We start from the raw sequence: 23,079 nt of genomic DNA, 5'->3' as shown, positions 1-23,079 counted from the left end.
TTGTTCGCCGATATATGTTCGCACAGTTGGCACCCTTGCCCGGTCTCTGCCGCCGACTTGCAAACTGACGATGACGAGACTTTGGAGCGCTTTTTTGTTGTTATTGCGATTCTCTCTAACACCGTTATTAGACTACACAAAAATAGGACTGGAAAGTTATCAATGTGTATGGGTGTGTGTGTGTGTTTTGTTTGTGCAAACGTGTAGCACTATCAAGCAGGCGGTGCCATCGCACTGAAACGTCGCGATCTGTCACGTGTCTGCCCCTCTTGGTGTCGTAGTGTCAATGACATTTACGAGCGAAAGGCACCCGCGTTGTTTGCTATTCCACTGGAGCTTTAAGGTATAAGTTAGCGTAACATTGTTTCGTTATTTAACTTTCAAAACATTTAACAAACACAACTAAATCGCTCACAAGAAGGATGTTTTCCAGCCCAACCACCAGGGCGACGGGGGCTGGCTGCAACATGAGACCGAAACGCGTATCGACACGCGCACCAGCGCGTTGTTTGCCCTAACCCCGGCGGGCCGGGGATGTCCACCTCCATGTTGCTAGCGGGTTTTATTTACCTTCCCGCACCTGCACCCACCACCCCAAAAGCAACCGTCCAGCGGCCTCGAAGCCGAACGAAGACGATCCTTGAAGCATCAAAACTCCACTCACACCATAGGAGGCCGATAAAAAGAAAAGGGTTCCCAACAAACCAACAAGGCGGCAGTTGGGGCTCACCGTTGCTGTTCTGGTGTGGCCTGGCCGGGCCGATAAAACCAACAATTAGCCATTAATTTATGCCGCCGACGGGCTGACAGTTATGTTGTATGCTTAGCGCCGATCGAAGTAGTGCCAAGCCTTCTTCGGGGCCGATCCTGTCCATTAGGCGGGTTCAAACTGTAGCTCAAACTCTACCCCACACACACCGACGGCTAAAGGGTTGTGTCATGGATGGACACAAGGAGCATTGTGGGTGATTTCTCCGTCCTACACAGTTTGGTTGGTGTGGGGTTTATTGGTTGCAAAATTGAGAATTATTTAAATTAAACTTTACTTTCCTCGGATCGGATGTGTTGCTTCATTCACGCGGTGGGCTTTAATGCTTCCGAACCGTCAGTGTGCACAGCTCGTAAGCTAATGTTGGCGTTTTCTAGAAACAGAAGCACTACCGGTGCATCCTTTTACGGCGCAACAACCTTGCGTCGGGGGAAAAGTTTCCCTTGTACTTTGTACTACCTACGGTTACATTCCACGTGCATGCAGTTACGAGGAAAGCCTTGCATTACGATACCTTCCCCGTCGATGAACATGAGCTGCAGGCTACAGTAGAACCAAAGTGAATGTAAAAGTTGTTCTCTCTGTGAGCCAACTCTGTACCGGGCGGGAGTACTTAAGCGATCGGGCACGCTGCACGCTGCGATTTAATTTATCATAAGCATGAAAACACCGAACCGAAGCGCTTCAAGGACCGACCAATGTCAATGAACTCGCTGTTGATTGAGTCGTGTACAGGCTTTTGGGGTATTTTTTTGGGTGGAAATACTTGTTTTAATAATTCCTTTGTACCTGTAAAATAGCAGCTTAATAAAGAAGTTTTGCCATTGTGTGTGTGCTACATTGTAGAAAGTAAAATGGGACACTTGAAGGAACTTTTGCAGCTTAAAAGTCTACCGGCGACGAGAGTGATTACTTCTCGGAAGCTTATTTTTGCTGTCAAATTATGTTTTATGTTTCAAGGATGCCTTTATTGCAGCTTTTACAGGAGTAAAGAAGTGAGAGTGATTTGCCTGCTTATTTTAATGTATGTTTGTTATTTCTCTTTGTTTGTCTTTCTGCTTAAAAGTTGCTTCTCGCTGGCAAAGCTTGAGAATACTTTCTACAACCGTTCCTATCAATTCCCACGTACATCTCGTTTCATTTGCTTCGGGTTATTTATACATTTAACACTAACCAACCAGCTTCCCGACCGTAAGCTACACGCGAATCCCGCCGACATGGTTTCCCCTTTGCTGGAATGTGTCCTACATTTTCCGGTAAATGTTAACAATACTTCAGGGAGTTTCCACTACGACCTGCCCCTGAGTTGGGTAAAATCAGTTTCCAGTGTGAGATCTCCGGGCAGGCGAAACAAAACCTAGCCTCAAACCACCACTACAACCTTGCTCACTTAGCAGGGGTTTAAAGTTTTCACGATGAAGAGGCATTTAAGAGAAACGGACGGAAGGGATAGAAATGTTTTGAACCACGTGTACCATGCGCGGGCAGACAGCAATCCGCCGTTCCGGTGTGGCACTTGCACAGCCCAAAACCGAAAACTTTTCGCCCAGTGGAATGATTTATTGTCACGTGGCGTCGCCCAGTCCTCGGCATCGGTTGCCGTCCCGAGACTGAAAGGTAGGAGAGCTTTGCGTAACCCAACGCCGCCGATGAAGGACCATTTCGCTTCGTGCTTTCCAAGAAGCTGAGGCGCGCTTAAAAGTGGTTCTTGATGCTTGAAGGCATCCGTAGGACATTGTTCTACGTGTAGCTGCTATTCGCAGAATGCTGTGCAATGTGACGCAAAGATAGACTCGACTTTTTGCTAAATAGCATCAACATGATGTTCAACTAGAGACAGCATCGGAGTGCGGTAAGAACATTGAACTTTTGTTTTCTTTTTTTTGTAATTAACAACTGCTCTGATAAAAGCTATTCTTGCACGGTGATAGAATCGTCAAGGGGTGGATTTGAAAGTGGAGTTAAACCAAAAAAAAAAGAGATTATTTCAAGCGCATGGCAACCGATATTAAGGCAAACCGTGTTTATGGTCTTGCTTTATGTTCTCATCCCGTTTATGAGCTGTTGTATTCAAAGCACCTCTCTGTAATTGATTTTTTTTTCCAGTCTTTCTGTTTTTTTTTGGGTAGTTATTGTAGGAACAATACAAATTCATACGGATGCGGATGTTTCCAAAATAAAAACGACCCGTTCAGTACGGGTGACCTGGCGGCTCCATTGCCATCGTTACCCGCCTGAGTGAGGAAAAATAGGATTGTAAACAAATAAGGAAAGCGCTTTCGAAAGGTCACCTACTGATACACTTATTTTCTAAAAGCTAGAAAAACACTTTGCCTAAACGGTACTGGCCATTGACCGAACATAGTGTTCCTTTTAAAAGGGCAAAGTTTATGCTTGTTTGAACATTTTAAACTACCGGAGGTGAAAATATTCATCCCACATACATAGAGCAGCTTTTAAAAACTTATTGCGTTTATGACAATTCCTAGAAATCTCCTCTAATGATAGAGTCTTTTCACAGGAAATTACACAACAAAAGTTTGGCATTGTTAGCATTAAAACTTTCATCCTTTTTCGAGCCATTTTATTTGTTCAAAGAATGTTAATGGAAGCGCTCAGCTGTTCTATTTATCAAAACCAATCCTTGTTATGCATAACAACATCATCATCATCATCATCGATCGGCCATCAGCTTCTGGTTTATTTATTTTTAAAATTAATCATCGCAATCAACAATAATCTCAGCGTTGGTCGTGAATTGCTTGCATTTGAATTGAAAGTGAAATGAGAAATTGATTTATTTTTCAAACAGAAACAAACACACAGTTGAATTTCAACTGCCTTGGTCCCCGCTCAATCCCATCTTTATCCCGACACCCCTCGAGCTCGAGTTGCCAAAATATTTCGCATCGTAAACGGACAACCCCCAACCCTTCCCGAAAGCGAAGCGCGCTATAATCGAATCGTTGCGGCGCAAAGCGGCCAGTGCAAATCTATGTTTTTTTACTTCAACTCTTTTTGCTTTTGCTCTCCGTTGGTCCGTTGGTCTAATCGCAATGAATGGTGGTAAATACGTACACTGCAAACCACAAATAAACATGCACGAGCCCCAACCTGGCAGGGGGCTGCAGCTAACCGCTTGTTGCCGCCTGCCGCCTCGGTACAAACGCTCGCCACACAAACAGTTTTCTGGTGCAGTAAAAATATAAACAGACACCACTGCTTCCTTCTGCAACGTCCGCTTCCCCCGTTCTTCTGTTACAATCACACACACTGAGCGATCTTGCAGCAGCTCGCTCCACATGTTTTGCAGCACATGGATTAAAAATAGACACCCGTTATGCCCTGCAACTGTTCTGTGTGCGTGTGTGTGTATTTGTGTGCTTTAACGACACAACCCCTCATCCCTTTCAGCCGGCCACTGCCTGCCTTTTTATTAGACTTTCATTCCTCCCCCTTCGTCCCCATTGGAGCTAATCTTAAACACACAACGACAACACCCCGAAACTTACCATGTGTTCGAAGGCCGAACTGAGAATAGTTTCGCGCGCTTCGCCTTGAACGTGAAATCGTCGTCCTGTGGGGTGTGAAAGATGCCGGCGCCGGTTGCACGGAGATGGGTAGGGGAGGAAGGAGGTTGTTCACGCCACTCTGCAGCACGATCGTGATCGTGTCGGGAGGGGAGTGAGATTTATTTTGCTCTTTTTCTCTCACTGCAGACGGACCACCGAAAGCGAGAATGCGTTCTCACTGATGGACTTGAGGAATGGTATTGCACTTTTGTTTTCCGAATTTTCGCCTCCCGTTTGGTTGCGATCAATGAACTATCTTCCCCTCGCTGGAACTAGCTCATCTCCACTTCTATGGGGGGAGGGAGCTTCTTCCCAATTAGCAAAACAAAACAGACGTTCCTTTTACAACGAAGGAAGCGAACAATTTGCGCTGATCGTTGATACACTGGACCCGAACCTGGGTTCAACGCCGATGCTGGTGATAATACGTGGCACTTTTTGCTAATTTGCTGACCTATTATTTTCTTCCCTGCTGTTTGCTACTTCTTTCACCTTGCTTTTTTTTTGGACCACTTTGCACGCCGAAAATTACTCTTTTTTCGCACACTCTCCTACACACAACTGAATGAACTCACGGCAAAGCAGCGGAGAATAAATGCCACACACATAGGACGTACACGGGATGATTAGCATTTCATTTTCCATACACACAACAGCCACTTACACAATTTTACACTTGCACACACATGGAGCTTTCACAACACAGCTTCACTTCTTTTTCACAGCAAACACTTTTTTGCGATTTTTGTCAACCTTCTGGGCCTTGTTTTCTATGCACTTTTTTCACATGTATCTGTGTGTGTGTTACTCACAATCACCAACCACCATCAAACACAAATCACACACACGCAAAACGGGAGCGTATGATCGCATACGCAAATCGTTACGGCACGCAGCATCAACTTCCGTTGCCGTTGTGGCTGAGTTTGGCAATCGGGGTGCTAGCTTGAATATTCACTCCAAAAAGGCCTACACTTCACACTCACAATCACTCACAAACACTCACACACACACACACACACACACTAATTTCACTGACGTAACTTTGCTGCTGCTGAGCGGGGAGAGGATAAGGAAAAGATGAGCAAAAGAGAACAATAGAACCGCAAGACGGACGGACACGGGCCAAGACGTGATCGTGAGAAACAAATGCGAAGAGCTGGACTGGGACCGAATCGAGACTGATCCATAGAGGGTGGGGTGGAAAGGGGGGAAGGGGCGGACAAGAGTAAACCCAGAAGTGGAAGCAGACAAGAGTAAACCCAGAAGAAACTCAGCCGTTCTTCCGTTCTTGCTGCAAAAGACACGTAGCGCAAGAGAGAAAGAGAGAGTGAGAGAGACAAAGAGGGATGATAAGTTTGCGTTGCGTTCGGGGAAGGGTTTGCGTTGATTAATCTGCTGCACACAAGATTAAGATAGCCGATCTGAGATGGTACGGTGACAATTAAGCAAACATGCAAAATTCCATTTCTCTGTGCACGCTTTTCCCTTTCCGCAAGGGAGCAGTTTCACACACAATATTTTGCCTAACGCTTGTAAAGATCGTCCACTTAATCGGGGCCGGGAAGGGGGGGCCTTTTGTAGTCCACACGATCAGCCACATGAAGTGTGACACACTCACTCAGAGAACATACTCGCGCTAAGAACTGAACCGATAACGTCACGATATTTCCGCTCCGCGACCCGTTGTTTGCTTCACGCCAACTCTCCACGGAAACATACCCACACACACACAGACACACAGGCCGGCGAGTGAGAGACACACACTCGTAACACACCCGGCTCAGGCCCGCCACAACAACAAAAATCTACAGGGCAAACACACATACGAGCGGGCGCGCGCCTCGCCAGCACACACTGAATGATCGAACGATCCGTTTCCCACGGGAGATGCGTCGTTTCTGGCGGTGGTGCAAGAGAACGCACGCCACTACTACCCAGGGAACGCGCACGCAATTTCGCTCTCACTCTGTCGGGGGTTGAGAAGTGTGCGCTCTCTCTCACGCTTTGGGGGATGAAGCAAGGGAAGATCATCGAGAGCATTTGCTTGAGAGAGCAGTTTTTCTTTGCTGCTATAGAAAGCGATGGCTGCGAGAGCGAAATTAAGCTGCTGCCCGTTGGGTTCTCCCGTTCTGAGGCGGGGACAGACGTGGTGGCCTATTGGGTGGCGTCTCGCATCCGCTTCTTAGGGTCTTTGGGCCGTCGTCGAACTCATCTTAGGCAATTGCGTGTGCCCACACACACACACACACACGGTCACACGAACCGGAGAAGAAGGCTCAGATCCCGGCGCTCCGAGTGAGCGTTAACCCGCACGCACACTTTCTCTCTCGTTACGAGCGGGGGCATTTTTGGGGGGGAGTGTTTGGGTCGGAAGGGCCGTCTACTTCAGCGATCCGTACCCAGGAAGGGCGGCATGGTGGTGGCACGGTGTGGTGGGGTGTTGAGCTAAAAATAAACCAGAAAGATGGAAAAGATGAGTAAAAACAACACTCACACACAACAGATATGGTGGGACGAGAGAACGACGATCTTGTTCGAGCCAAGCCCAAACTATTGCCGGGCGAACTGACCGACCCTGCAACACACACGAGGCCGGCGATTGGTAGGGCAATTGCTAGGGAAGAGGGAAGAGGGTTTTAAGTGTTTATTGTTTGCTCAATTTGGTGTCTTCCCTGCCTACTCGCCACCTTTTTTTTCGTGAGCTTCAACAAGGAAAGGAAGGATTGGCGGAGAGGAGGAGTAATTTATAATCGGGTGCGCAAAAATTTCATGCTAAAAATGGGATGCTCTTATCAACGGGAAACAGTTCTACGGAGGGGTTTTTACAAACTGCGTGTAAGATGGCAAATTATTTCTTTCGTTTTCTCTCTCTTTCTCTCTCTCAAGATTCTGACCTTGAATTAGCCGAATGAGACGATGTTAATTTGCGCGATTAAGAGAGCTTACGCTATGGAGAATGTTTTACGACTCTGCAGGTTGAGCTTGAATGCGTTTTTGGAGGAACATTAGAGCCTTGTGAGCAAAAACCATTGGCTAGTTTAAGCTAGAGATTATACAGACATAGGAATGTCTCCTAAAACACAAGCAAAACTCTGGCTTACTTCCCAATCAAACGCTTCTACTACTGCCCTAATCCAATATCCAGGAATTGATGTTTGTCTAATGAGATCTGTAGACATTATTCACTTATAACATCCTGGAACAAATCTGAGAGATTGATATCTACTAAAATCCAAGTAGAACCCTGGATTATTTCCCTATCAAACGCTTCTATTACTGCCTGTATCCAATATCCAGGAATTGATATTTGTCTGATGAGATCTGTAGACATTATTCCCTTATAACATCCTGGAACAAATCTGGGATATTGATTTCTCCTAAAATCCAAGTAGAACCCTGACTTACTTCTCAATCAAACACGTCTACTACTGCCTTAATTCAATATCCAGGAATTGATATTTGTCTGATGAGATCTGTAGACATCATTTACTTGTAAATCCAGGAACAAATCTGTTGCTGCCTAACCTTCACTAGGAATAAGGGGTTATTCAACTTGATGCAAGACAAGACCATCCCTCCATCAGGGATGAAGACCTCAGAAATCATATTCAAAGTAAAAAGTGTTCCAATGAAAGTATCTATCAAGACTATAGTGTATCAAACGTTCACTCAGCATCAAACGAAGGTGCATCAAACGTTCACTCAGCACTGGAGCTTACATAGAGACATCTAAAGAGACATTGAACCATGTAAAAATCTCCCGAAAGCGCAAACATTGAAAAGGAAATTGGCCACTGCCATTGGTAAGCTCTTGTCATCGAACGTTAGTCTCGCTAAGCTCTTTTATGTCATAAAAATGACTTTCTATGACTCTGTTAAAAATAGCTAGAACACATAAAAGGCTAAATAGAATTAAGCTTCAGCCTATTCCAGTAAAACACTCCAACATTCCAGTCCGTCGCTGTTCCATCATCCCTTGTAACAGGTCATTTAGTTACAAATCTGTTGAATGTTTCAATTCCCAGATGCGTTGGAATTAATGTCATCGTTGATGCCCTAGCTTTGTTTCACAAAATCTCCCCCAAAGACCACCCGTACACCACCAAACACTTTGCTTAACACTCCCCATCAAGTTCACCAACGATCATTTATCAAGCAGAGGCGCATTCAAAACGACACTATTACTTTGCTGAACCTGCACGCCCATCCGTAAAAACGACGCTTCAACGTTAAGCTATTTCTGTAAACGAATAAGATAAGGTGGGATATTTTCGTTAATTGACACCATTTCTTAAACCGATAACCGGTTTGTGAGGTGGCTGTTTTTTTTCGGGAGATTTGTTTTTGTTTCTAGGCCATCGGTGTCTCCTCAATGGCGTTGAATGCTTCACCCGCGATGGCAAACTATTTTACATATTCATTCACAAAAAAACGCACACAATCCAGCCCGAATGGCGTACGTAGATGGCTCTATTTCACCATTTGAATGGCACGGCACTGTGAATGGAGCGGCTAATTATAGCTATTTTAGCCGGTGGTCGTTAAATTTGCGTGTCCGATCGCCAGGTTTAAGGCCGTATTGCACCGGTAAAGGTAACAAAACAAACACACACACACGCGTGTGGTCACGAAATGGTTGTTAAACTATCGGGAATCGATACATAAATTTACATTTCATCAGAAAAGGCCCCTGCGCCACGAAACCCAAAGTGCCGAATTCAAAGCACGCGTCGCCAATTTTGCGTCGCCGGGGCACAGCGTGAAGAACATTTGCATCGAGAGAATAATCTCATTTCCGCCCCAAAGCCATGTTGCTATTTGTGTCATTGTCAGACAGACACTTTTTTTCTCTCTCTGTTGAAGGAAATCACGAATCATAAAATTCTTCCTCCGTCCCTCTCGCAAAGGTATTTGAAAAACAAACGAGCACTCCTCACAATCGTCGATCGGTCGACAGCATTAATGAAATAGCATTGCTTGGTTTTGTGCAGTTTTGTACCGACCACAGTCGACGCCAAATCGGCATAACCAAATATAACTCCAAAACGGTCAAGTTGATTTTATCATTTTTAGAGTTGTGCGCCCGCACCCGCTACATTCCCTCTTGGCTTTCCAGGTTTCCGCGTAATGCCCGCCCGCTCTGGAAACGGATTATTCAAATTTTAATATCCGCAAGCGAGGCAAGCGACCGCAGAATGTTCCCGCCTTCCCAGCCCATATAGCCACTCTTTCTCTCTCTTCCCAACCCTTCGCTCGTTTTTTCCCCTTTTTCGAACCGGTTCCGGGAAACCGGGACCGGCAACACGCTTCACCATCGGTGATAAAAATAAAACAACAGTTCATAAAATGATACGAAACCATCGGTCCCCGTCCGGACTCCAGTGGGGAGCTGGTTTCAGTGGGGAGCCTCGCCATACCTCCTCTTTACGGTCTTAGATTGTGGATGTTTGTTTTTTTTATTTAGTTTGCCATTCTTGATTCCATTTTGCAAAAAGCGCGCAAAACCAGTTAGCCAAGAATATTGCCTAAGCGTCTCTTGGTACGTGAGAACGAAGTTGTGCGGGTTTTTTGTGTTGTTGTATGAAGATTTGTGCAGAATTTATGCTCCTAGCGGGAAGTCAGCATTCCAACAAGTCTTCCAGTGCCAAAAAGGATGCGAACAAGCAACGTGATGTCATTGGAAAGCATAATAATGTGACAATAAATATTCCAGTATCAAAGGGGCAGTTTATTAAGTTGAAGCCATTTTAGCCCTTTTCAGTAAACGTCCTAACATCGTCCTATAGACAACCAATTAGGAGATGTCTTCATTGCACCAGGATTGAAAATAGATACAAATACCTTAACAAATGCCAATAGAATTAGTTCCGCCAACTAGATTTCAGGATAAACTCGACCATTTTAAGCAACACTACCACTAACCACCCACCGCAGGAACCGGATAAAGTTCTCTCGCACAAAGTTGTTGCGAACAAACAACAACATGCACATGCCTATGGTTCGGAGGTGGGGTGTTGGTGCAACGAAGTTTCCGGTGCAACGGAACGGCACGGAAACAGTTGGCAGAAAACAATTATTAACACACCAAAGTTTGTTTGGCAATGAGCACTGCATTAGCAGCCCGCTTCGAATGCTGTGGGAGTGAACGGTGAGTGTAAACGGATGAAATTACAGCTCGATCGCTGATTGTCATCTTACATTACACAGTGCATCATGTTCTGGAGCTCATTTGAATATTGAATTTTTGATTAAGTCCACCCAAAACAAGAACAGCGAGACGAAAAGGCAAAACCTTTAAAGATTCAATCAATTTTTCATGCCAAAGGATGTTGATTTCCTCCCCTTTTTTTTGTTCTCCTCATTATCGATTCGGTATCCCTTTTGCCGCGAGACAATTTAGATCATTTTTCGTGCTGCCTGCGATTCGTGGGCAAAACAAGCAGCGATAACAATCGGTCGGGGAGATTTTTTTCATTTTCTAATAAAAAGCTTCCCTTGTTGTTCAGTTTATGAACAGCAAGAAGAATAAAACGGTCAATGAAGTATAATAAATCCCATCGATTGATAATAAAAGGTGTATCGAGCAAACAGGTTAAATATATCGAGTAATTTAAACTCACCACACGCCACCCATGTTCACCATGTCCACCAGTTATTAAAACACAATCACTGACACACTATCGCCCCATCAATAAATAATTACAAAAACCCCAGTCCCTGCTGCCTGACACGAGAGACATTAAAAGTAATGTGGGCATCTATTATCTGACTGTCAGCAACAAACGATTAATTCAATTTCGCAAAAGACACGCACACAAGGTTTGAAGGAAGAAGAAAGAGAGAGAGAGAGAGAGAAAAGAACATAGCAATAAACCAACCCATGTCATCTCTTCAAACATACGTCTAAACTCAAGAGGACAAGAGTTTTGGGGCTGGACTTGGGCTTGGTGTTCCCTTATCTTCCTAGGGAGTGTGACGGCCTGTGGTCATAAAAAAGCACTCCAACAAATCCGGACAAACAACAAGGGGGAAGGGAATGGGTTCGGTAAAAGCTTACGGTGGGTCTAAAAATAGATCGGCGCTGAGTAAAAAAACACAGACACACACACACGCACACGTAGAACAAACATATAAATAGCTTGTTTAGAATGTGGTTAACGCGCGCGCGCCTGCCTCTGGAACTCGTTCCAGCGCCCCTTCGCGTTAAGAGGTCTGTGCGAGCCGCCCATAAAAACGTGTCTCTCGAATGTTCAACCGATTGGCTTATCGCCCAGTTCCAGTACACACACACACAGACTGTCGTAAGGAAGGAAAGAATATTGCGTGTGAGTGTATGGGTGCGTTAGGGAGAGAGAGAGAGAGCAGTGGCTCCAGCCGGGAATCGGTACAATCGGTACTTCGGCACGCGGTAGCGGGATGATCGCGATCGTTGCGCTTTCGTTGAGCGTGTAAGCTTTGATATGACGCACCAAGGGGTTTAATAGCTTTTCTTATAAGAAAGAAATATCCATTTGAGAAGAACAAAGTGGATAGAGCTCTTTATGACAGACTCCCAATAGACTGTCCTTTGCAACACTCCCCTAAGCATACATACTGCCCACACAGTATTTTCATCCATTATAACCCTCATTACTGGAATTGAGTAAACTATAAACGGTCCCATGATTCGTATACACACAGCAAAACCTCCCACGGAGTGAACGCGTTTTATTTTCCCCATTTTCCAATTGAACCTCCCACAGCAAATTTCGCTTTGCAATTGAGCCTTGCGTCTAGTAAAATCCTTTTTCCGAGAAAATTAATGTGTACATCTCGCCTCCGCACGTTTCCACCTCGGTTGGTGAGAATCGACAACAGGTCGGCCCTCGTACGGCGTGCGAAAGGAACAACGAATGGACCGGGGCAGGACCGCAATCAGTGCTTGTTGTAATGGAGTAAAGCAAAGGAGGCATCGTACAGCTTCCGTACACTTAAAGCTGTAGTACCATTTCGAAGCTTAAATGGTAAATTTATCCGGCTTAAATCGTCCCAAGCACACCGTTCTCTACTCGATTTAATTTAGAATGAAGGTTTGATGTACGACGACGACGGCGGTGGGCTTCGTGCGTTCAATACCCGTAGCAACAGCAAAGGACCGCCCCAATCATGCTTCCGATTTGCCTTTGGAAATGGTAAGCAGTGGTACACACGGTACACGTCACAGTGGCAAACGTCTCAGCGTCCGGAAGCAAACTCCCACACCCCCCCCCCCCATTTTGCTGGCCGTGGTAGATCCGGGCAGGAAGAGGCCGGCATTTCGGATGACTTTGGTTGATTCGATTCGTGGGCAATTTGCATGGGAAATTTTATCGGCCTGTTTTTCTGTGGTTGGCATCGGCCTCTTCCAACTGTGATAGCAGTGGTATGATTTATCGTGATGGTTGTTTTGAGCTTTCTGCTTGCGTTGCAAATGCGTGTCAGATGCCAGAGAAGATTCCATGCCGTCTTCGGCATGCCACTACGGGCGGTCCTTTTGATTCCGCTCCCGTCGAGCTAAGGATAATCTGAGGTTGGGAATTTAATTTAAAGACGATTGTTTTTGATAAAGACTATATGGTGAAAAGGCAGTAAAAAGATTATGCAAGCAGTCAGTAGACGAAATTGAACGATAAATTGATGTCAACGATAGACAGGGGCAAAGCATTACTAAACACTCTCAATTCTATTAACAAAAAAAAACTGATAAAAAACTGGATACCTAACCTTCTACCAGCAATCATCTGAACAAAGACCCACAAAAAACCACCCCGAAAAAGCCCACAATATAGCCCAACCAACACAAAATCACAGTCCGTGTTCTGCCTGGCGCTAATCAGCGGCTCATTACCATTGCCGGGGACTGCCCTTGGCGTGGAATTATCTGCAAGTAACGCCCCGTACTGCCCCAGTATTGTTGGCACAGACAATCGCGTTTTGTGGTTCAAAAATTACAACACTTACTGTCGGACGCAAAATACTTTGACCACACCACACTCGCGCTCTCTCTCTCTCTCTCTCTCTCTCTCTGTTTGACGCACTGAATCTACGGGGTTTGGTACTAAAAATAGCCCCCCACCGGTTGATAAAGAACGCTTTAAATTGTGCGCTACCGTTTGGTTACAAACACGCACACACAAACTCATTTTTCCCTCAACACAAATCGCCAAACTCAAAATGGAGAAACAAATAAAAGCATGTGACGCGGAACCGGTGTAGCAAAAAACCGCAGCCCACCACCGCACCCAACAACACTTGACGCAGCTCTTCGTGCAAACACCGTCGTGGAAGAAATGGTAGCGCGAAAAAGACAAAACCGGCCCCGTACAACACAACAACGACAACGACAGATAAAAAGGAAACGACCCAAACAGACAAGCAGGATCGAAGCGAAGAAAAAAACACATTGGCAAACAGCCAAACCAGCCACAGAAACCGACGACCAGCTTCACGTGCCCGTTACACCCGCTGCGTGTGCGTGAGGAAGAAACTACGCCACCGACACGCACGCAAGTACAGATGAGCCGATGGGATCGTGATACGTGTTCCGTCCAACTGTTACCGCGACGGACACCAACACATGGAGAGGCGACAGGGGTCGTGCAACAACAACAAAAAACACTGCCATTGCAAGTGACGTCACTCTTGCGCGGTGAGCCACGACAAACGCAGCCAGACAGGAGGCTGATCCACATGATGCGGCGCTAATTCGCGATTCGCTGCGCATTCGAAAAATCATATGGCCATCGCGTGGTAGCGTGCGGTTGTGTCAAAACGGTACACAAAATGAGCAAAGAAAACGACGCTTGTGGTGGGGGTCATTTATGCTTCTTTTATCGCTCTTCCACTGGGCGTTAACACGTGGAGCAAAATTGCATACTTTTTTAATGAAATTATTATGAATTTATGAAGCTTGTTTTTAATAGCAAACCGAGTACATACAATGCCTGCGAGTAGAGAATAGATCCCAACAGGCAAGAGACCCACAAAAGAGCCGTATCACACACACACACCGTCACCTGTTGAGCGAAGCTTAATTAAATGTTCAACGGAATAACATCTAAATCAAACAACCCCCGTAAGAAAAGATACCCCACAGCTAACAATTAACAAAACGCTCACTCTCACAGCCCCGTGTGCTTCTTCCCTTCACACAGCATCATCCACCACCCCCACCACCACCACCGTGATCCCCCCTTCCTTGATGTTTTGCGTTCACGTCATTTGCATGCTGTTTGCCTTATAGCGCACGGGGAAAAAGCAGCACACAGCGAACAGACAACCGGAACCTGAGCTTAAGGTGGCTGTGGTGGTGCTGGTTGGGGTCGGTGGTCGGCGATAATGATGGTGGCGATGCCCCAAAAACACACATACAAATCCCGCACTGGGGATGGCATGCACGAGGGGGAGGGAGGGCAGTATGTCTAGCCGTGCGGATAAACAAAATGCGAGATAATTCGCGAGTAATTTTCAATTTCCTCCCAACCGCACCGGCAGACGGTGGTGCGCAGACACACACACACAAGCACTCGCGCAGCACCGGCAGCGCAAACAAAGTGGGCAATGGGAAAAGAAAGAAGTTATGAAGAGAAGCGCAAAAGAAGTACGCCACGGTACAATGTGCGAAAATCAAAGCAAACGCTGAGCGGTTTTTTTGTCTTCTTCCAACGGTTCGCTCGAGGCATACTGTGTTTCACTTTTTGTCGGGGTTTGAAGAACATTAGGTGTGCACAAAATTCGTCCATGTGTATACGCACCTTGATGGGGATGCGAAAGTAATTTTATGACTTTGTTGTTTTACTGTTTTGTTTTGTTTAAGAGATAAACAAAATAAAATATCATTACTTAACAAAAGAAACATTTATTATTTCTAGCATTATTTTCAAAGCCGTTTGTGACCATTACACACTTTATTTAAACGTGTGTCTCATCAAGCAGTCGCTTGTTTGAGCTTATTTAGAACTATGAGTGTGTTAAAGACAATCAAAAGTTTAACCACAAAAGCGTAGTAATATTCTTAAAAATAGAAAACTCAACACACCCTTTTTTACACAAACGACCATGCGTCTCCATTTACAATAACACGTGCTTGCAAATAATTGACTACTGTTGTACAGTTTACGCAGTAATTACACTAAAAATATACTACAGCTTATCAGTAACCGTTCACACACAGTGCTCTGAACACGGAAATAAATCACGAAATGTATAGGCAAACTGTTGCAACATTACTCAATGGAACTTGGAACGTAACGTACGACAAATTACTCCAAAGAACATGGCTTCAAATGGCCACTCGATACTTTGTATTTGTAGCAACCAGTTCTCAGCTCCCGTAATGATGCAAATGTGCGGAAAGTGATACGTGCATTAAGGTGTCATTTTGCTTTGCGAAGCTGTGAAGTTAATTACGAACTGGCAAACACAATGGCACCGACCAACACCAGCTGCCTCCTGTTTCCGGCAGAGTGATTTCATCACGCTCTCGCAGGCGCCAACTGCTGCTACAAAACTATCCCTCACCTGTGCCACCACACTGCTGCTGCTGCTGGTGAGGAGCTGGTACAACACATGAAATCCGTTTGCCGATCGTTTGGCTTCATAAAACGGGAACTGTCATCGTTTGACCGGATGGGTACCGATACTTGGCTGGGGCTGCATTTGAACGCCCGTTTTCCCCCGTTTGTTCGCCTCCCCACACGCGCAACCTACCCGGCAAGACAATGTCGAACGCTTTTATTTGCGGTAAATGAGCACACAGACACACACACTGTGTTGCACGCTCAAGGTCACACACTGCTGCCGGCCACACTGATAAGCTGCTCGGTTACTTTGTTCGGTTACAATCGCCCATCCAACCAGGGCAAGAAGATCGTCTGGTGCTGCCTGGAGAGTTTTATGTTTTTTTATTTACCTTTTTATTACACACTCACTGGCAACCCTGGCTGCTCACAGGAGACGTTTTTGCCCTCCACTAGGGGTGTTTCGGCGCGTGTTACAGCTTCAAAGGGAAACTATTTCTGGACCAAAGCCCTTATCAAACACACTGGAGTTAGTTGACAATCTGCCAGCAGTCTACAGGTCCCGCAGCATGATTAGCTACAAAGTTTTTCCCTACTGATTGCTGAGTAGAATCATCTTCTCTCGCTCTGACCCCTTCCTACTCTCTTTTTCTCCCTACGAGAACGTTTAAAAGACCGCTCGTCGTTTTCAATACCTGTTTTCGTTGAAGAAAAAAAACAAACCTTCACGATCACCACAGCACAACACTTGTTAAAGGCATCATATTCACACGGTGCGTTTGTTCCAAGCTAATTCCACCACCCCAAATCGCTCCACCCTCCTTCAACGCAGCCCCAAACAGCGTTGACGCAAGCGGCGGGCTCTTGAACCGATGGGCACATTAGCCATAGTGGCGACATTTGCGTCACAGCACGATCACAGCCGCTGTCGCGCAGGCACCGCGATCGAGCAAACTCATCCGGGGCGTAATGACGTGAGGAAATGAGTCTTACGACGACCTGCGGCTGAAACCCGTTTCGCTTTTGGGATTTTAGTTTCGTGTGCTTCCTCGTTGGATTAAGATTGTTTTTTTGTTGTTGTGTTGCTGCCACCTTCTACGAGACTCTAAAGGCTTGAGGGCGGATGTGTGAGGTTGATTTCAAGGGGGGAAGCGTGGAAGAACAACGGCACTTCGTACAGCACAGGAAACGATCAATCATGCGATAGAGGACATGACCCAAACTGTGAGACACCTAAATAATGATATTATTGACAAAGAAAGCTCACTTTTGGCTCAACTTCAATGTTCTAAAATTTGTGCAGAATTTTCATATATTTGCCAATTTGTCATTGACATTTCCCGGGTTGAAGTGGGCTTCACGCTCTTACGCCCTTTTCAGTACGTTCCAATAAATGCTAATAACGCTCCAGGAAACATAAACACAATTTCCATATACCACGAAGGAGCACACTGGACACTGGATCCAATTCATGGAAAAACCAATTTACCCTCAATTGGTGGCTAGTGCATTTTCATTCATTCATTGCCGTTTGGCTTCATCCCTCTCGTTGCTTTCCAGGAACTTGGAGGAAGTAGAAGAGACAGCGACAGAACAATTAAGCCAGCTGTTAAGTATAGAACATGCACAGCAACATGCAACCATAACCGCCATCATGCATGGTTTCTTCGGAAAATGGTCAACCGTATCGCTTTAACGAACAATGCAAACAGCACAGAAGCGCGATGCGCCAATATTGGAAGATTTCCGATGTCCAGCTGCGCTTTAAAACATGAAGTTTTGCTTTCCAGGAAAGGCCACCGCAAAAATCCAACACACAGCAAGGGCACGGCACACACACCCGTGGATGGCAGGATGGCCAAGGTCAGGGCGATACCGAGAAACAATCATGGCTGGGAAATTGTCTTCCCCATGGGAGGAAGGATGCCACGCACACAATAGCGCACGATGCGTCGGATGGGACATATTTTCCCGTTTTTTTTTTGTTATGAAACGGTGCTGCAAGTTTGAAGGGAGTGTTTGAAGATGGAGATGGTTCAATAGGGGGCGAAAGGTGCTGCGGGACCTTGGACCGATGAATGAAATATTGAAAAGAATGGTATGCTGGTAGCATGCAGATAAATTCGTAGAAATTGTTTCTATTGAGATTGGAGCTACTTTGAAATGGACAGTGTGTGTTTAAGTTGTTTGATAGGAAAGGTTGGTTATGTGGATTTTTTTTTTGTGAAAATTGATTAAAGCAAAGGTTCTTCACTGTTTGTGAAATTACTGGTTCTTCGATCAATGAAATAACTTCACTGCGAAATTTAACCAATAAACAAATCGAAGCCATAAATGAATTCCCGAACAGCAAAAACAAACACAAACAATCCCACTAACAAGCAGGGACCCACTTTGATAAGCACACTTCCGTGCACTGGTCACGTTGCAGCACCAACCGGTCGATGTACAACATTCAACCTCCACCGAACGAAGTGCGCAAGCGAATAATCGAAGGCAAGCAGCTGACAACGCAAAGCTAAATCACATTCAGATGGTGATTTTCTGCTTATTCTGCCACTTGTTGCGTCCAAATTTCGACGCGTCTGAGTGTTTGACTCCATAATCTTCCTCCAACTTCCCATCGAAATCCCTCAACCCGACCGATTTCAACAGAGATTTCAGAAGAGTTCCAACGGGAGTTGTGTGCTGCTTCCGCCATTGCCACCTTCCTCAATCCACCCCAAGAGGGGGAGATCGACGATCTTCAGACGCCGTCCAGTGCCGTCCAGACGGTCGGAGAGTGAGTTACCATCATGCATTCCTGCCTGCCTGCCTGCCTGCTATCAGTGAGGCCAATCTTCTGCCATCAAACGCATAACGATCGAACTCGCGATCATACATTGCGCGATCCTCACCCTCCCTCAGACCCCTTACTTCCCTTACTCTTGATAAGGGCGATGAGAAGGAAGACTTCAGCCACAAAAGAGGAAGATCCAGCGTACAGTTGCTGCTGCTCGCGTTGATTGAATAATCGATGATGGGGATTTGTTTGTCTTACATTCCCAACCCTCCCCAATCCACCCCATTCCACTCCACATTCCGACCGCGTGATCGTACATATTTTGGCAAATCTCTCTCTCTCTCTCCCTTCTTTGCTGTTCTCCATCTCACTGATCTCATCTCAGCGCTGCTACTCACCTCACGCAGACTCACCGTTCTTTGCTCACATGGCACTCGATCGAACTGCTCACTCTCTCACTCACTCTTTCTCTCTCCCTTTCGTTTCTCGATGGCTCTTGCTACACACACACACACGTACACAGCCTCACACTTTCTGACGTTTCGAGTCGTTCTTCTTCACCCTCATCAGTCCCTTCCATGGGCCAATCGCTTCTTCTTCCTGCTGTGTACCGATTTTAACGCAACAACAACTATTTCGACGAGCAACAACAACAGCCCCCTGATCACACTTACACGTCTCTAGCGCGCACGCATTATCAACACAACAAATACACCACCAGCACCCTCTATCGTCTTCTCCTTCACTCACTGCGCAACGCAACGCCTGCTGCCTGCTGTTGTCGTCTGTTTCTCGTTTGCATGTGCTTTGTTGTCCCCTGCTGCTGCCCTGTTGTTGCTCTGTTTTTCGTGTTTCCCTTGCGTCCAGCCCTTCGTTCCACGCACACCCTTCACAACTTGCTCACGTTCTCTTTCTCTCTCTCTCGCTCGACAGTCTTTCGCAGTTCAACACAGCCTCTCACTCTCTCCTTCTTTCTCGGCACGATGATGATGATGGTGATGATGATGATGACGATGACGAGTTCTGATAATGTGCTTTGAACTCGACTTGTTCGATCCTCGAACCCACCGCAGACGTTGCTACACACAGAGCCACAACACAAACACACTCTCACTCTCTCTCCCTTTTCCTTCGCAGCCCTGCCCTGCCCTTTCCACTGCCCTTTTTCTTCTCTTTCGATCATCTGCTCTTTCGCACGCTTTTTCACTTACCGCAGTGGCCGCGCGCGCGATCGAGAAGAATTACGTACACACACACACACGCGCGCGCTATTCTCCCGCAATGGTACACACGCGGAACAACACGACACACAACATACCACCAGGGCCCGTACACCAAGTCCACCACCAAGAAGGCAACCAAATTGCTCCAGTCTCCCAGCGCCGTTTCGTTCAATCAGGGCCCATTATTGCTATTTTCATTACCATTATCATGCTCACACACAGTCACACACAGTCAACAGACTCCCTTTTCCGTCCCTTCGTGCCGTTGAGTGAGCGATCAGGTTCGAATTTCCCTGTCCAAAGCCTCGCTCGACCATTCGATCGGACGATGTAAATCGATTACACACTACACCTTGTGGTGTAGGTGCTGCACAAACGACGACAAACAACTGACTGACTCCCAATCAATCACATTCACTAACGCACGACGACACTGTGTGGCACTGTGGGGCACTGTGTGGCACGCACAACCATCTCCGGCCGAGACACGATTTCAACGAACAAACACGAACTGGCCCAACTTGCCGCGAGCCGCTGCACGCGCGATCACGCCGAGGGATCTCACGAGATGCCTCCGTGTCTCTGCCGTTGACCGCGCTCTGGCTGGCTGGCTGGCTGGCTGGCTGGCTGTCGTCATCTCATCGTGGAATGGGCCTGTGTGTGAGGCTGATTGTTTTGATTTCACGCAGCATCTAACGGGGAAAGGGACCAACACTCACACAGTTGGACGGCCGACACACGGGCTGGAAGTTGATTTCAATCCGAGCGTGCCATGGTGTTTGGTGGAGGGCCCTTTGTAGTTCGGCATCTCATCACATCACCGTTGGATACCTTCGATGACGGTGTGTAGACGGCCTGGTCGTCGTCGTCGTCGTCGTGTGAGCGCGCATTCGTATTCGCTGATAAGAGCGAGCTCGTTGCGAGAGCGTGAGAGACCGTGAGCGCCTTGCACAAAAATGCCGGTTTGATGCATTTCGTTCCTGATAACGGAAGCGACGGCTGAGGAATGCGTGCGTGTACAGTGCCCGCGGGTACAGTGCCGTGCAGCAAATGCATGCAGCTGAAATGAAGCAACAAGTGTGCGGCACTGTATGGACGATTGGAGGCAGACCGAGAGATGCATTCTGTTGTTGTATTTATTCGATATTGTCCGCGAAATGTCTGTCGATTGCGCTCGAAATTCACGCAAAGCTCACCAATTCGTGCGTCATGATCTCGTCCCGCGGATGTCATTGTGGGTCTGTTACCAAGCGCAGTGACAATGTGCGAATATCACATGGACAAGGTTTGTGTTTTAAGCGTGGCTGTGACGCTATTTTCAAACAATTGAACGAGACTTTGGTGTCGTTCATCTAAGGAAGGTGTAAAAACCACCCCGTCTTTCGCTAATAGGAGCTAATTGAGTGCTAATAGAGATGGAGGAGTAAATTTAGCACTCGGAAGATATGGGTGATTGCGATTGCTGGTTTTCTTTTTTTCTCTTTAAATATTTCCGCACGAATGTTCAATAGCTTACTATGCAAATCGGTCACCAAATAGCAAATCAAGAAATAGTTTCAGTTTGAAAGATCACGATGCACGCTTGGAAATATGTATGCACCATCATTGCTCAATGATATGGTTAACGCTTTATATAGCTTTAATTTATGTTTGTATTGAAATGCAATGAATGCATTTACATGATATAAATCTAGTTATTAGAAGAAAAGGAAGTACAAAATATTGCACAAAAAGGCTTGAAAACGTAGGCCAGTAGCGATTAAAGCTTTTGGTGGCTAGAGATCATTGCAACCTTACGTTTCAAGTGTCAAGTAGGGATGCGACACCCCAAAATACTAGACACCGGTGCCAGACGTGACCCGAATGAGCAGTTCAGTGTCAGCCAATCGGTACAAGCCGTTGAACTCATCACATTACATATTATGATGATTAGAACGCTCGCAAAGCTCAAAACACAATCATCGTCTAAAAGTGTAAGTTTGCCGCTAAGAGGATTCAATGTCAGACCTGGTAGGAGCCTAATAATCAAACATAATGCTCGCGACCTCCAGCATATCAATGTCTAGGCAATTGCCAAACCCCGCACGTGGTTCTCTCGCTGATAGCACCTTTCGTCATCGTCCCATTCAATGTGGCTAATTGCACGACTGGCTTCAACTGTTTTTTGTCTTCCTTTCCCTTCACTGCTTCCCCCACTCCCCACCTACAGACACTTTCGGTCAGCTGATAGTGGCTGGAATCGGAATTATTTCCTGGAATTCCTTGTCGTAAATTTATTTAAACACATTCCTTCCGACCATTAGGCCATAATAACCTGATGAACTTTGTTTGTTTTTGGCGATTGGCAGTGTAGCCAATATTTTTGGGACGGCGAAAAGAAAGAAGGAACTCAAATTGGCAACAAAAAAAAAAACACGCACCACCAACAAAAAGCCGACCTCAAATCATCCGACTATGAATCGTTTGCTGCACGAGCCAACAAATTCAGCGCTCGCAAAAATAAAGTCCTCTTATCAGCAACGAAGGACGCTCGAGCCGGACATGGAGCGTCGCAAAATTTCTGGACGACTTCTTCGTTTTGTTTTGTGTATGTTGTACTGCCTTCTGCTTTGCGATAGTGAATTCCAGGAATTGAAAGATTGATTATTGTGAGGATGGTTTAAAATCAAAACAAAAAGCAGCACAGCTTCGACATGGCCTGGCCTGCTCGTGGACGAAATAGACACATTGCGCTTCTGCATGCGATTATTTATTATTAGCTTCATCGTCAATCGCTGGCCACGCTACTGGCGCTTTGGTGACGCTATCTGCAGTGCAAATGATCGCTTTTTTGCTTCCATTAGGTTACTGTAATTCCTGGAAAAAGGCAATCCCTGATTGGGGCTTGACATGCTTTATGACAGACGAAACAAAACGGCTTGAATACATATTTTGAGCAAAATGACTCAATTTTTGGAGAGACCCTTTGCAAGATATTTTCATTACAGATGCTTTTTTATTATAATATTTTGTCGTGGCTCTATTTCAAACATAACAACATTTACAACGAGATGTTCTAGCGGAGATAAAACATCACGGATGATAATCATCTTAACGTAAAGACACTGATCGGCTCTTTAACTCTTATCATTGAATAACTCTCCAGCTCTTAGTAAGGATTCGCTCATCGGATTTTGCGGTCCCTTTCGACCTT

At 46.0% G+C, this 23,079-nt stretch overlaps 1 protein-coding gene across 8 annotated transcripts in view; it reads right to left on the bottom strand.

The window, feature by feature from the left end:
- The window catches only part of LOC120903809 (receptor-type guanylate cyclase Gyc76C-like), a 58,508-nt gene extending 38,050 nt beyond the window's left edge, over window positions 1-20,458 (bottom strand). Inside the window, exons 1-3 of one of the 8 annotated variants that reach the window (XM_040313425.1) lie at window positions 19,062-20,458; window positions 5,963-6,789; window positions 4,282-5,395 (exon numbers count right to left, since the gene is read on the bottom strand). The gene's annotated coding sequence lies outside the window, so the exon portion shown is untranslated. The remainder of the gene's footprint in view (window positions 1-4,281; window positions 5,396-5,962; window positions 6,790-19,061) is intronic. The other 7 variants (XM_040313426.1, XM_040313424.1, XM_040313427.1 and 4 more) reach the window with 7 other exon arrangements.
- Between the last annotated feature and the right edge of the window lie 2,621 nt (window positions 20,459-23,079).

Source organism: Anopheles arabiensis, chromosome 3, assembly GCF_016920715.1.
Source record: "Anopheles arabiensis isolate DONGOLA chromosome 3, AaraD3, whole genome shotgun sequence".
Classification (NCBI taxonomy): domain Eukaryota; kingdom Metazoa; phylum Arthropoda; class Insecta; order Diptera; family Culicidae; genus Anopheles; species Anopheles arabiensis.
This window is presented reverse-complemented; position numbering and strand designations above follow the sequence as displayed.